Below are 15,526 nucleotides of genomic sequence, written 5' to 3' on the forward strand. Positions count from 1 at the left end.
TATATATATATATATGTAGTGAATGTATAAAAATTGATTCATAAGTTGTGCTAACTTATGAATTTTTTTAACTCTATGTAGGTAAATAATCCAAATAATCACATTATCCTTTTGCTGTAATATATATATATATATCTAATAAAACTTCACAGCATGACCACATCAGTCCTGATATGCATGTCTCTTCCTCGTCTGCTACTATACTGCATCTTGATACTGTTGGTATTCAGAGACCAGATCATTCATGGCTGCTCTCCGCCTCCATTCATCCATTTAATATTATTGGGGATCCACTCAAATGAAGTATATGAAGAATGTTTGTTCTGCTTGTTAAGCATCTGCTCATCGATCAGCTTCAATTCCTTTGGTGCTCATATATCTAGCCACGGAACACAGTTGATGCATGCTGTTAGATAGCTAGCTAGCGTCCGTGTCGTGGGTCAACAGCACAAATCATGTTCTTCGCATCCCACATTTGCTGAGCTAACTCAGTGATATCATATTGTTGTGAACCTCGCGCGCGAGATAAGTAGTGCAAACCCAACCATGAAAAAATGAAGAGGTTTACAGCAAGCTTCCTGAGATCAGAGTTAAGCTGCCCAGGAAATCTGAGGCAACAAGTTACTTCAGACATATATATGGTTGGAGAAATAACAATCACTATGCTACAATTGTCTCGCAAATTAAGAAAACAAACTCACAAAGTGTAACAGCATGAAGCATATGGATATTAACTGTTTAATATTTTAGTTGACTAAACAAAGTGTTAGAAAGTACTCTCTCCTGTCTATAATAAGTGACTTTTTGGCCTTTTTATTTTGGTAAAAAATAAGTGTCCTTTTGCACAATCAAGAAATTAATTTCATTTTTCCAAAATCTGCCCTTATACACTACTAGAAATCCGCTAAAAACCGACCAAAAATTTCCTACCAACGTTGGTCGGTCAAAAAAAAGCGACCAAAAACCGTCCAACTTGGACGGAAACTGGAAAAAATATTTTACATTTTAAAAAAAATAAATACCGACCAACGTTGGTCGGTAAATTGGTCAACAAGTGTAACGACCCGACTTGTCGTTTCGAGAATTTAAGTCCCGTTCGGCGGCATAAGGCCCAGAGCAGCTTCGTATTACGCGTATGACTTGCGTGCAAGGTTGAATTCAGTTACCAGATGATTCAAAGTGTCACGACCCAAAATCCTACCACAGGAGTCGTGATGACACCTAGTCTCTAAGACTAGGTAAGCCGATTTCCATTACATTTTTGAAGCCATTTTTTTTTTTGAAACTAACAACGGAAATAATTACAATATACAACCTCCCAAGACTGGTAGTACTGAGTCACGAACTCTAACTGAATACATAGAATGATCACGAGAACCGAATATACAATATTATTTGATTACAAGTTAACAGTACAATGAAATGAAAAAACTCCAAGGGACGACGACCAAGCAGCTCTACCTTGAATCCTTACGATCCCGCTTTAACTCTGCTCAAGTCCGTTATCTTCAATACCTGGCTCTGCACAAAAATGTGCAGAAGTGTAGTATGAGTACGCCACGGTCGGTACCCAGTAAGTATCAAGACTAACCTCAATGGAGTAGAGACGAGGTACAATCAAGACACTCACTAGTCTAATAACTTGTGCAATATAATATATAAAATACTAGGAAACAGATAGCAATGAGGTCAGGATAAAACAACCAGTAGTACGCGCAGCAAGACAACAAGAATACCATAAACATCACATCACTCAACAATTAATAATACATGTACGCCCAATTAAATTAAATTTTTTAAATAAATATCCTTCACATAAAATTCTTCCAAATAACTCTCTTTCAAATGTAGTTTTCTCAAATAATTATTTTTCAAATATAATTCTTTCAATAAATCGTTTCAAATATAATTTTCTCAAATAAATATCTTTCAAATATAATTCTTTCATATAATTCTTTTTTTAATAAAAATCCTTCCAAATAAATATTTTAAATATAATTCTTTCAAATAAAAAGTCACCACGTGACACCTCATTTCATAATCATAAAAAAAATACGGGTCTTAGTCCATTTTCATATTTTTCGTAAACACGGGTCTCAACCCATTTTTATATTTTCACGGCACCTCGTGCCCATAATTAAATCATCATATTTTTCCGGCACCTCGTGCCTTCATTTCATATTACAACTGCACGGACAATTCACGTGCCAAATGTCATTATCATTTCATCGCAGCACCTCATGCCCACATTTCATATCACAACTGCACGGACAATTCACGTGCCAAATATCCTCATTATCTACTCACGGCACCTCGTGCCCACATTTTATTTTATAATCCGCCTGGGAATAACCACAGGCTCTCAATTTTAACATAAATCAGACTGTTATTAATTTACCAACACAAGACAAATTGCAGAAGGTATAAAAATAAACACAAAAAAATCACAACATCATATGAAAATCATCAACACCACAACCCCACATCATCACATATCGTCCATGACAATAGCCACCCTTATCGCTCCTATTGCCACCATTATCACTCCTATAGCCACCCTTATCGCTCCGCCCAAACAATATCAATAACCACCCTTATCGCTCCTATTTCCACTCTTATCACTCCTATAGCCACCCTTATCGCTCCGCTCAGACAATATTCCAACAAACACAACAACAGTGAAATGCCACCCTTATACCCACATAATATCAACGGTGAATGCTACCCTTATCTCCCTAAAATAATAACTCACAGAACACAATAATTTACACGGAAAATTATCACGGCAATACAATAAAATCAATTCATATCACAATTTTCCCAATGGCCACAACCAAATTCCAAATATATAACAAAATCAATTAATTTCACAACAAATAGCCCAAGGCTCCACACAATGTATATAACACCCAAAAACAATCAATAGCGATAAAAATTACTCAACATAAAGCAAAACCTTCATTAATGCAAATTCAGATAATTATATTAACACTTCTTCTTAACCTTGCTTAATTAATTATTTGCATAAGAAAATTCATATTGAAATTAATTTTCAAGAAATATTAAACCAACAATACTCACGAACAAATGATTTAATAATTGTCCACAATTTTCCAATTTAGAACAAATTCAACAACAAGGATTTAGGCATGGCAAACAGATGATTTAATAATTATCCACAATTTTCTAATTTACTACACAATAATGCCTAAGATTTTAATCCAATAAAATTTGCACATATAATCCAGAGTACGTACTCGTCACCTCACGCACATGGCTTTTCATATTTCATAAATGGCACATAAAATTCGATACCTAAGGGGTAATTCCCCCACTCGAGGTTAAGCAAGATACTTACCTTTTTGAAGTTAGGTCGATATTCCAAAATAGCCTTCTTGCTTGAATTGACCGTCGGATAGCTCAAATCTATCCAAATTAATTGTATAACTTCATTAAAATTCATCGGAAACAAATTCCGGATAATAATACGTCGACTTAAAATTTTATTCCAAAAAGTCAACAAAAGTCAATGCGGGGCCCGCCTCTCGGAACCCGACAAAATTTTCATAAAATCCGAACACCCATTACGATACGAGTTCAACCATACCAATTTTATCGAATTCCAATAACAACTAGACCTCCAAATCTTAAATTTCTGTTTTTGGAAGATTTTGTAAAAATCTTGATTTCTTCTATTTAAATCCGAATAAAATGATGAATATAATCATAGATTCATGAAATATAATCACTTTAGGATATAGAACATTTACCCAAGTCAAAGTCTTGAAGAACTCGTCCAAAATCGCCCAAAACCCGAGCTCCAAAATCTTAATCGAAAATGGCGAAATGATCATTTTTGGTCCTTAAATGTTTCTGCCCAGTTTCGCACCTGCGGACGCGTCGCCACATCTGCGGAACCGCTTTTTCGAACCAAAATCCGCTTCTGCGGAAGTCCACTGACCAGAGGCCCTTTGCACCTGGGAAGATTTTCCGCTTCTGCGGTCACGCAGGTGCGGAAAATGCATCGCACCTGCGACCTTTCCCCAGTCTTGCCCAGGCCGCATTTGCGTACGCCGATCTGCAATAATGGACACCGGCACACCGTGTAGGCGAACAATCTCGCGAATATAAATCTCAGCCAACCGCTCCGAAGAATAATTAGTACCGACTGGAATAAAATGCGCAGATTTGGTCAACCGATCTACTATCACCCAAATAACATCAAACTTTCTCAAAGTCCGTGGGAGTCCAACTACGAAGTCCATGGTAATACGCTCTCACTTCCACTCCGGAATTTCAAGTCTCTGTAGCAATCCGCCCGGTCTCTGATGCTCGTACTTTACGTGTTGACAATTTAAACACCGAGATACAAACCCAACTATATCTTTCTTCATCCGCCTCCACCAATAGTGTTGTCCCAAATCCTGATACATCTTTGCGGCGCCTGAATGAATAGATTAACGTGAACTGTGAGTTTCCTGGAGAATCAGCTCACGTAAACCATCTACATTAGGCACACATAGCCTGCCCTGCATCCGTAATACACTGTCATCTCCAATAGTGATTTCCTTGGCATCACCGTGCTGAACCGTGTCCTTAAGGACAAGCAGATGTGGATCATTATACTGGCGCTCTCTGATGCGATCATATAAAGAAGACCGAGAAACCATACAGGACAAAACTCGATTCGGATCGTAAACATCCAATCTAACAAACTGATTAGCCAAGGCTTGAACATCCAAGGCTAAAGGCCTCCCTGCTACCGATAAGTATGCTAAGCTGCCCAAACTCTCCGCCTTACGACTCAAGGCATCGGCCACCACATTGGCCTTTCTAGGATGATAGAGAATAGTGATATCATAATCCTTAAGCAACTCCAACCATCTTCGTTGCCGCAAGTTAAGATCCTTCTGTTTAAACAAGTGTTGTAGACTCCGATGATCGGTATATACCTCACACTGGACACCGTACAAGTAATGCCGCCAAATTTTCAAGGCATGAACAATAGCTTCTAACTCAAGATCGTGGATTGGATAATTCTCCTCATGTACCTTTAACTGTCTGGATGCATAGGCAATCACCCTACCATCTTGCATCAGCACTGCACCGAGACCAATATGCGACGCGTCACAATACACAGTATAAGACTCTGAAATTGTAGGCAACACTAATATTGGAGTTGTAGTCAAAGCTGTCTTAAGCTTCTGAAAGATCTCTTCACATTCATGTGACCACCTGAACGGAGCACCTTTCTGGGTCAATTTAGTCATAGGTGATGCAATAGACGATAAACCCTCTACGAAAGGATGATAATAACCGGCCAAGCCGAGAAAACTCCGAATCTCAGTAACTGAGGATGGTCTGGGCCAATTCTGAACTGCCTCTATTTTCTTCAGATCCACCTTAATTCCTTCACTGGACATTATATGTCCCAAGAATGCCACCGAACTAAGCCAGAACTCACACTTAGAGAATTTGGCATAAAGTTTCTCATCTCTCAGCCTCTGTAATACAATACCTAAGTGTTGTGCATGCTCCTCCTGGCTACACGAGTATGCAAGAATATCATCAATAAATACTATGACAAATAAATCAAGATATGGCTAAAATACACTATTCATCAAATGCATAAATACTGCTGGGGCATTGGTTAGCCCAAAAGACATCACAAGAAATTCATAGTGGCCATAACAAGTTCTGAATGCCGTCTTCAGAATATCTGGATCCCGAATTTTCAACTGGTGATACCCAGATCTCAAATCAAGTTTTGAGAACACCCTTGCTCCCTGAAGCTGGTCAAATAAGTCATCAATACGCGGCAAAGGATATTCATTCTTGATTGTCACTTTGTTTAACTGCCTATAGTCAATGCACATCCGTATAGTACCATTTTTTTTTTCACAAACAGAACCAGTGCACCCCAAGGTGACGCACTAGGCCTAATAAACCCCTTTTCAAGGAGTTCCTGAAGTTGCTCTTTCAATTCTTTTAACTCAGCTGGTGCCATACGATACAGAGGAATAAAAATAGGCTGAGTGCCCTTCACCAAGTCAATACCGAAATCAATATCCCTGTCGGGTGGCATACCCGGCAGGTCTGCAGGAAATACATCCGGAAAGTCTCGCACGACCGGTACTGAATCAATAATAGGAGTATATGCTTCAACATCTCTCACAAAAGCCAAATATGACAAGCATCCCTTTCCAACCACACGTTGGGCCTTCAAATAAGAAATTACCCTGCTAGGAACAAGATCTAGAGAACCCCTCCATTCAACCTTTGGCAACCCCGGCATCGTCAACGTCACTATTTTTGCGTGACAGTCTAGAATAGCATGACATGGAGACAACCAATCCATACTCAGGATTACAACGAAATCAACCATACTGAGTAATAAGAGATCAACTTTAGTCTCCAGTTCCCCAATAGTTACCACATACGACCGATACGCATGATTCACAGTAATAATATTGCCCACCGGTGTAGATACACAAACAGGTAAAACTAAGGACTCACAGGGGCATATCCAGATAATGAGCAAAATACGATGATACATATGAATAAGTGGAACCGGGGTCAAATAATATAGAAGCCTCCCTGTGGCACACTGAAACAATACATGTGATCACTGTATCTGAGGCAACAACATCTGGCATGGCAGGAAAAGCATAGAATCGAACCTGCCTGCCACCTGATCGGCCTCCCTCTCTTGGGCGACCCCTAGCTGTTTGACCCCCACCCCGAGATGGTAGGGCGGGTGGTGTAACTACTGGTGCTGGTGTCGTCGGTCGAGAACTCTGTTATGGAGCCCCACTCAACAGCCTAGGACACTCTCTCTTGAAATGACCAAATTCTCCGCACTCGAAACAACCCCTCCTATGACGGAATTCCTGCTCCTGATAACCCGAGGAATAACCTGCAGAAGCCTGGGCGGACGAGGCATGATGAGAACTCTGCACTAGTAGTGCACTGAATGAAGACTGGCCTGAGTGAGCACTATAAGAACCGTGGCTAGCTGATGCACCACGATGAGCCGTACGACCCATCTGAGCGTGTCTGTAAGAACTCCCCCTACCACGGTGAAATTGACCCCCTGAAGGAACACCGCTGTAATCACCGGGATCATGAGGCCTCTTAGCCTCCCTCTCTCCACGTTCCTGGCTACGAACCATCTCTATCTGCCAAGCAATGTCCACTACCTCATCAAAAGTAGCACTAGATACTCTCTCCTTAGTCATAAGTAACCGCAACTGATATGTGAGGCCATCAATGAACCTCCTAATACTCTCCCTATCAGTGGGAACCAACCAGACTACATGACGAGCCAACTCAAAAAATCTCATCTCGTACTGCGTCACTGACATATCACCCTGGCAAAGCTACTCAAACTGCCTGCGGAGCTCCTCTCTACGTGACTGAGGCACAAACTTCTCCAAACAAACCACGGAGAACTGCTGCCAAGTAAGGGGTGCTGTGCCAACAGGCCTACGCCTCTCGTAAGTCTCCCACCATTTGAGTGCAGCCCCAGAAAACTAAAAAGTAGTGAATGAGACCCCACAGGTCTCCAGAATATCTGCTGTCTGAAGCATCCATTGGCACCTATCCAGAAAACCCTGAGCATCCTCTAACTCAGTACCGCTAAATGGTGGAGGTCAAAGCCTCTCAAATCTATCAAGTCTCCTCTGCTCATCATCTGCCATAGCAGGAACTACCGGGGCCTGAGTAGCTGCAACCGGCTGGGCTGGTAGTGCCCCCGGTATCTGAAGTCCCTGTACTACCTGGTCTGGAGTACAATCAACGAGGGTATGAGTACCTCCCCCGGCCTGAGAAGCGGCAGGTGCGGCCTGAGCCGAAACCACCCAAGCAAGACCAGTGCAAGCTGCCAATATATGGGCCAAAGTCTCCTGAAGGCCTGGAATCTCAATGGGCACAGCTCGTGCCTGAGCTGATCCTGTCGGCTCAGCTATATACGGAATCTGCTCGTGAGCTGGAGCAACTGGTGGTACTACATGTGCTGGTCCAACTGTGGTACGAGCTACACCTCGACCTTTACCTCGGCCCCGACCTCTACCACGACCCCGACCTCTCGCGGCCCTAACTGGTGGCACTGGTGGCTGACCGTCCGATCTGGTAGTATGTGTCCTCACCATCTGTGAGAGAATAGAATAGCAGAAATTTAGTTTCCAGAATCAACAAATTCGCACGACAGAATACAAGAAAGTGAAATTTTCCTAAGGGTTCCGCAGCCTCTCGAAGATAAGTACATACGTCTCCGTACCGATCCACAAGACTCTACTAAACCTGCTCATGACTCGTGAGACCTATGTAACCTAGGCTTTGATACTAACTTGTCACGACCCAAAATCCCAACCTGTCGTGATGGTGCCTATCTCAATACTAGGCAAGCCGATAATCTCTATAAACCACAATTTCTCTTAAGTTTGAAAATACAAAAATTTATTACAATACAAAATCCCATAAATACTGACACGAACACTCCCCAAAACCTGGTGTCACTGAGTACATGAGCATCTAATATGAATACAAGTCTGGAAAATACGGTCTATAATAGTCAGAGACCAAATACATTAAACAAGGAGATAGAGAAGGAGAGACAAGGTCTGCGAAACACGGCAGCTACCTCAACATCTACTGAAAATCAGCTGTACGGAAGAATCAACACCCGCTATGTCCGGGAATACCTGGATCTGCACACGAAGTGCAGGGTGTAGTATGAGTACAACTAACTCAGTAAGTAACAATAATAAATAAAGAACTGAAGATAGTGATGAGCTACACAACTACAGTTCATATTCAGTAGTTCCAGCAAAGAATATACATGCTTTCAAATCTGGTAGTTTAATGTCAAATCAATTTTTATATAGTTCCTGTTCATGTAATCCGTATATAAAAATCTTTCAGAGATTTCACAACAATAACAGATAACAACTAAGTGCAACAACAAATGGAAATCAAGTACAACCACTCAGGACAACAATCACTCACTGGGATCCCAGCCCTCATCACTCATTCTCAATGGGTACCCGCGCTCACTGGGGGTGTACAGACTCCGGAGGGGCTCCTACAGCCCAAGCGCTATAATCTGCATGGACAACTCACGTGCCATAATATAATATAAGTATCTGCACGGCCTACTCACATGATGCACGACCAACTCACGTGCTGCACGACCAACTCACGTGCTATAGTATAATATAAGGATCTGCATGGCTAACTCATGTACTGCACGGAGAACTCACGTGCTATGGTATCAATATCTCACAATCAGGCCCTCGGCCTCACTCAGTCATAAATCTCTCCAGTCTCTTGGGCTCTCAATAATCATGAAATCAGCCCAAACAACAATGATATGATGTATCAATAATAATAACAGAGACTGAGATAAAATGTGCAAGTAAAACCTGAGACTGAGTACATATAGCATTTAGCAAGCAATTCAACAAGTACGCAACCTCTGTGGGTCCCAACAGTACTATCACATAGCCTAAGCATGATTTGTAACATGATTTACAGTCAAATTTTTATCAACACATAGAGAGCATATAGCTAACAATAAATTATTCAACTTTACATTTTTTCGGGACTGACCAAGTCACAATCCCTTCGGTGCACGCCCACACGCCATCACCTAGCATGTGCGTCACCTCCAAAATATGATACCAAAATCCAGGGTTTCATACCCTCAGGACCAGATTTAAAACTGCTACTTACCTCAGAGCGTGAAATTCCTTACTCTACTATGCCTTTGCCTCACAAATCGGCTTTCGAATGCCTCGAATCTAGTCACAAATAATTCGTTTCAGTCAATAAAATTTATTAGAATTAACTCCATAAGAAAATGCTAATTTTCCATAAAAATCCGAATTTTTAGCTCAAAAATTGCCTGTGGGGTCCACGTGTCCGAACTCGACAAAAGTTACAAAATCCAAAAGCCCATTCAACCACGAGTCTAACCATACCAATTTTATCAAAATCCGACCCCAACTCGACCCTCAAATCTTCAATTTAAACTAAGAGGGTTTTCAAACATTTCCAACTTAATTCACCAATTAAATGATAAAAACAACCATGGATTCGAGTAATTTAACTAATATTGAGTTAAGAACACTTACCCCATTGTTTTCCTTGAAAAACTCCCAAAAATTGACTCTCTGTCAAGACCTCTCTTCTTCGCGAACGCGACAGGTCCCTCGCGTTCGCGAAGCACAAAATGTGCTTACCAACATTTGCTCTTCGCGAACGCGAGACACTGCTCGCGAACGCGATGCTTTATGGAGCCCTTCTTCGCGAACGCGAGCTCCCCTTCGTGAACGCGAAGGCAAAACCCATGCCCACTATTTTTCCTTTCGCGAATGCGATATTCCAATCGCGAACGCGATGCACAACCCAGCTCCTCTTCGCAAGTGCGAGGGCCCACTCGCGAACGCGAAAGAGAAAATCCGAAAAATGCAGCAACAAATAACAACAATCTCACCAAGGCCAAAAATGATCTGTTAACCATCCAAAGCTCACCCGATCCCCTCGGGACCTCAACCAAATATACCAACAAGTCCTAAAATATCATACTGACTTAGTCGAACCCTTAAATCACCTCAAGCAACGCTAAAACCATGAATTACACCCCAATTCAAGCCTAATGAACTTTGAAATTTCTAGTTCTACAAATGACTCCGGAACCTATCAATTCATGTCCGATTGACCTCATATTTTGCACACAAGTCATAAATAACATAACAGAGGTATTAAAATTTTCAGAATCGGATTCCGACCCCGGAGCTATTGGAATCATCAAAATTCAAATCCTAGGTCGTTTACATATAGGTCCATATCCGGTCCACTTTTTAAACTTAAATTTTTAATTTTGAGACTAAGTGTCTCATTTCACTCTGAATTCCTTCCGTACCCAAACCCACTAATCCGGTAAGTCATAAAATAACTATAAATCATAAATTGAGCAGAAATGGGGGAACGGGATTATAATACTCAAAACGACCGGCCGGGTCGTTACATTATATATTGTAACGACCCGATCGGTCGTTCCGAGAGTTGTAGCTCCATTTTCCCCATTTCTACTTATTTATGTGTTGTTCATTTGCATTGAGTTGCATCGAGTTGGTAGGTTTGGGTTCGGAATAGTTTTGGAATGAAATGAACACTTAGTCTCTTAGTTAGAAAGCTAAGTTTGAAAAGTCAATCGGAAGTTGACTTATGAGTAAATGAATTCGGATTTGGATTTTTATAATTCAGTTAGCTTCGTTGGATAATTTTAGACTTAGAAGTGTGTCCGAAATGTAATTTGGAGGTCCGTGGTAGAGTTAGGCTTGAATTGGCGAAAGTTAGAAATTTGGCGATTTTGGCCGACAGTGGAAAATTTGGTATCGGTGTTGGAATGAAATTTCAGAAGTTGGAGTAGGTTCGTAGTGTCATTTGTGATGTGTGTGCAAAATTTGAGGTCATTCAGATGTCGTTTGATAGGTTTCGGCGTCGTTGGCGAATTTTGGAAGTTTAGAAGTTCTTAGGCTTGAATACGGGGTTGATTTGGTGTTTGGGTGTTGTTTTGGGTGTTCCGGAGGTTCGACTAAGTTCGAGAAGTGATATATGACTTGTGGGAATTATTGGTTGAGGTCTCGAGGGGCTCAGGATGATTTCAGATGGTTAACTAGAAGTTTGGAAGTTAGGAAAAGCAGCTAGAAGTTGCTGGTGTGGCCGCACCTGCGGATAGGGAGCCGTAGGTGCGATGATCACAAGTGCGGATGGCATGTAGCAAATGCGGAAAATGGAGGCCTTGCATTGAGCGCAGGTGCGGAAGAGAGGATCGCACCTGCGAGCCCGCAGGTGCGAAGCTTGGCGTTTAAGTGACTTTCACAGATGCGCACCTGGGACCGCAGATGTGAGTCCGCAAGTGCGAGAAAGGGTCCGCAGGTGCGGAATCCCTCGGGCAGAACCTATATAAGTTGCATTTCGTGAATTTTTGCCCTTTTTCCACCATTGTTGAACGGTTTTAGCTTTGGGGCAGAGTTTTTCAAGGGAGAATCACGAGACATCAGTGAGGTAAGTCGCTTGGGTTTAATTACACGCGTTTATGATGTTTTTCCACTGATTAGCCATGAAATTAGTAGGGATTTAGGGTGAAATTGAGGGAGTTAGGGCTTGAGTTTTGGAGAGTTTTAAGTGAGGATTTGAGGGACCAAACGGAGTCCGATTTTGATGAATTTTATATGGTTAGACTCGGGCGAGGACGAGGATTATTTTTCTACCATTTTTATTTACTGGTTTCGAGACGTGTGTCCAGGGGCCGGGTTTTGGCCGATTTCGGATTTTTGGCCTATTTATGTAGTTCTTATTGTGGAATTCAATTCTTTAGCCTATGTTGATAGTATTATTCTGATTATGGATAGATTCAGAGCTTTTGGAGACCGAGTCCAGAGACGAGGGTATCCCAGAGTAGGATTTTCCGTTGTTAAGGTAAGTAACAGTTTTAACTCTGGCTTTGAGGATATAAACCCGGAGATTTGACATCACGTGATTGTTTGGAAGTGATACCCACGCTAGGTGACGGGTGTGTAGGTGTGCACCACGAGGGATTGAGACTTGGTCCGTCCCTTGAGGCTGTGAGGCCTAATGGCTATTATCTGTGGTTATGTGTTTATTTGTTGTTGAGCTTGTTTGCCTTCATGTTAGAGATCATGCTTAGGCTTTATTCATGTTCACATTATTTGCACTCAGTTATAGATATTATTGTACATGTTTACCTCAGTCCCTATCATTTTGCTGATATGCTGTGATACTTGACGTGGGCTGTGTTTCCCTTATTTGTTGATGATGGTAAGGCTAGAGAGGTACATGACTGAGTGAGGCCGAGGGCCTGTTGTGAGGTATTTGATTGAGGCACATGAGTTGTCCGTGCGGATTTAGGTATTGATACCATAGCGCGTGAGTTGTCCGCGTAGCACGTGAGTTGACCGTGCAGATCCAGGGATTGATATTATGGCACGTGAGTTGTCCGTGCAGCACGTGAGTTATCCGTGCTTAGCAATTGGGCTTTGGGAGCCCCTCCGGAGTCTATATACACCCCCAGTGAGCGCAGGTACCTATTGAGTGTTGAGTGTTGAGTGCGAGTGCCGAGTGCTAAGTGATGGAGTGACATTGCTGTGAGGATTCATTGCTTTTGATGTTGCTGCATTTTACCCGTTAATTTCTTTGTAGCATTTATTGAGTTGATGGAATTTACCTGTTTATTTTAATTTGTGATAAAGAAATAATTGAATTGTTCTACTTAGCTCGTCACTACTACTCAGTTCCGTAGCTATTTCTACTACTACTGAGTCGGTTGTACTCACACTACACCCTGCACTTTATGTGCAGATCCAGGTGAGTTAGAGCGCGGCGATCATTGAGTTCAGGCCGGCTATCGTTGGAGACTGCAAGGTAGCTGCTAGCGTCCGCAAGACCTCGCTACTCCTTTTGTCATTTCTTCTTTTGGACTGTATTGACATTAGACAGTTTTATTTCTTAGTTCATAGATTTTGACGCTTATGCCTTAGTGACACCCTAATGTTTGGGGCTCGTTTCCGTATTTTTTATGATTATATTTAGAGTTGATTTAGATTATGAAAAATTTAAATGTTGGAAATGTTTTATTAAATTCTTATAATCGATTTAGTAGTAATATTTTGGGAAATAGGCTTGCCTTGTAACACGATAGGCGCCATCACGACCATGGTTAGATTTTGGGTTGTGACAAGTTGGTATCAGAGCCTAGGTTACATAAGTCTCACGAGTCATGAGCAGGTTTAGTAGAGTCTTGCGGATCGGTACGAAGACGTCAGTACTTATCTTTGAGAGGATGCAGAACCTTTAGGAAAATTTCACATTCTTGGATTCTTGTCGTGCGTCCGGTGTATTCTAGTAACTAAAAATCTGTTATTCTTTCTCTCACAGATGGTGAGGACTCGTGCTACCGTTCAAGAGGGACAACCACCAGTTCGGGCCATGAGAGGCCGAGGCCGCGGTAGAGGCAGAGTCATCGTCAGCACAACAGCTATGGAAGCACCTACAGATCCCCCAATTATCCTAGCTCAGGACCAGGTCCCGGAGGTAGAGGTTCCGGCTGGACCAGCTCAGGCACCACTTGTGCCTATTGTGATTCCAGGACTTCAGGAGGCCCTAGCTCAGATTCTAATAGCATGTACCGGCCTTGCTCAAGTGGTCTCTATCTCGACAGCCGCAACCACTTCTCAGGCTGGTGGAGGCACTCAAACTCCCGTCGCTCGCACACCCGAGCAGGTTGTTCAAGGACTTCAGACACCGGAGGCATCACCAGCCCAGCCGGTTGTAGCTGCACAGGATTATGTGGTTCCTACTATTCTTGATGATGATCAGCGTAGGTTGGAGAGGTTTGGGAGACTTCAGCCACCACCCTTCAGTGGCATAGAGAGAGAGGATGCTCAAGACTTCTTGGACATGTGTCATAGGATACTCTGTACTGCTGGTATTCTGGAGATTTGTGGTGCCTCATTCACTACCTTTCAGTTTTCTGGGGTTGCATTCAGATGGTGGGAGACTTACGAGAGGCGTAGGCCTGTTGGCGCAACACCCCTTACTTGACAGCAGTTCTCCGTTCTCTTTCTGGAGAAGTTTGTACCTGAGTCCCGCAGAGAGGAGCTGCGCAGGTAGTTTGAGCAGCTTCACTGGGGTGAGATGTCTGTTATACAGTATGAGATGCGGTTCTCTGAGTTAGCTCGTCAAGCGGTCTGGTTGGTTCCCACAGACCGAGAGAGAATCAGGAGGTTTATAGATGGCCTCAGTTTTCAGCTTTGATTTCTTATGACCAGGGAGAGAGTATCTGGGGCTACCTTTGATGAGGTTGTCGACATTGCTCGACAGATTGAGATGGTTCGAGGTCAGGAGGGGGCTGAGAAGGAGGCTAAGAGGCCTCGTGGTCAGGGTGGTTTCAGTGGTGCTCCTCAGGGAGGTCAGTTTCAGCAGGGCTAGTTTCAGCAGAGTCAGTCATCATTCAGTGCATTGCCAGTGCAGGGTTCTCATTATGCCCCGCCCGCTCAGGTATCATCGGGTAATTCTTTTGGGCATCAGGAGTAGTAGTTTCGTCAGAGGAGGGGTTGTTTCGAGTGCGGGGGGTTTGGTCACATTACGAGATATTGCCCTAGGCTATTGGGTGGGACTCCACAGCGGAGTACTCGGCCGACGGCACCAGCACCAGTTCCTCCACCACCCGCCCAGCCAGCTAGGGGTAGAGTTCAACTAGCTAGGGGCGGAGCCCAGTCAGCTATGGGTCGCCCGAGAGAGGGAGGCAGATCAGGGGGTGGTCAGTCCCGTTTTTATGCCCCCCAGCCAGGCCAGACGCTATTGCTTCAGATGCTATGATTTCAGGTATATTCTTCTGTTAGATTCGTTCGAGGACGAACGTTTGTTTAAGAGGGGGAGGATGTAATGACCCGGTCAGTCATTCCGAGAGTTGTAGCCCCGTTTCCCCCATTTTTGCTTT

General features: G+C 42.8%; 1 pseudogene; it reads right to left on the reverse strand.

Moving 5' to 3' along the window:
- Positions 1-242: 242 nt before the first annotated feature.
- The window catches only part of LOC142175917 (tubulin beta-1 chain-like), a 31,325-nt pseudogene continuing 16,041 nt past the window's right edge, over positions 243-15,526 (reverse strand).

Source organism: Nicotiana tabacum, chromosome 22, assembly GCF_000715075.1.
Source record: "Nicotiana tabacum cultivar K326 chromosome 22, ASM71507v2, whole genome shotgun sequence".
Classification (NCBI taxonomy): Eukaryota; Viridiplantae; Streptophyta; class Magnoliopsida; order Solanales; family Solanaceae; genus Nicotiana; species Nicotiana tabacum.